Source organism: Dipodomys spectabilis, unplaced genomic scaffold (genome assembly GCF_019054845.1).
Source record: "Dipodomys spectabilis isolate Male_0828 unplaced genomic scaffold, ASM1905484v1 ptg000143l, whole genome shotgun sequence".
In the NCBI taxonomy this organism is placed as follows: domain Eukaryota; kingdom Metazoa; phylum Chordata; class Mammalia; order Rodentia; family Heteromyidae; genus Dipodomys; species Dipodomys spectabilis.
The window spans coordinates 2,536,025-2,536,906 of NW_024870820.1; the positions used below are offsets into that span (position 1 = coordinate 2,536,025).

Genomic DNA, 882 nt, shown 5'->3' on the forward strand with positions numbered 1-882 from the left:
ATGTCATTCTTTCTGATGGAGGCATAGAATTCCATTGTGTATATATACCACATTTTCTTGATCCATTCATCTTGTGAGTGCATCTGGGTTGGTTCCATATACTAGCTATCGTAAATAATGTTGCAATAACCATAGTTGTGCTGGTAGTTTTAGTATGGTCTTGTTTATGATCATTTGGGTAGATCCCCAAAAGTGGGATTAATGTGTCATAGAGGAGTTTTATGTGGAGTCTTTTGAGGAACCTACATACTGCTTTCCAAAGTAGTTGAACAAGTTTACACTCCCACCAAGAATGCAGTACGGCTCCCTTGTGGCCACATACCTTTCAGCATCTGTTGTTGTAAAAATATGGAATGCTCCACGAATTTTCATGTCATCCTTGCGCAGGGGGCATGCTAATCTTTTCTGTATCGTTCCAATGTTAGTGCATGTGATGCTAAATTAAGCAAAGAACATTTTTTATATATAAAGTATAATTTGTATTGATTTTATGAAACTAGACAATTCAACAAAAATAAGTTCAAAAGAATTGTTGTGAAATTTTAGAATCATGTACTTCTTACATAAGCACACATTTAAGAATAAAATCAAGATAGACATGCCAAAAACAAAATAATTCCAGATATTTGTAGTTCAAGAGATGTGTAGGAGGAGGGATTCAATTATTCTATACAAGGCACCTGTCAAAATGAACATTGCAGCAAGTGTTTAGGTTTGTTAAAGTTTTAATGTTTTAGGGCTGGGAAGGTGGCTCAGTGGTAGAGTGCTTGCCTTGCATGCATGAGGCCCTGGGATCTATTCCTCAGCACCACATAAGCAAAAAGAAAAAAAGCGGTAAGTGACGCTGTGGCTCAAGTGGTAGAGTGCTAGCCTTGAGCTGAA

General features: G+C 37.2%; 1 non-coding gene across 1 annotated transcript; it reads right to left on the reverse strand.

The window, feature by feature from the left end:
• Positions 1–342: 342 nt before the first annotated feature.
• LOC122117538 lies at positions 343–445 on the reverse strand. Its single transcript, XR_006149189.1, has one exon. It is a non-coding gene; the product is annotated as a U6 spliceosomal RNA (small nuclear RNA).
• Between the last annotated feature and the right edge of the window lie 437 nt (positions 446–882).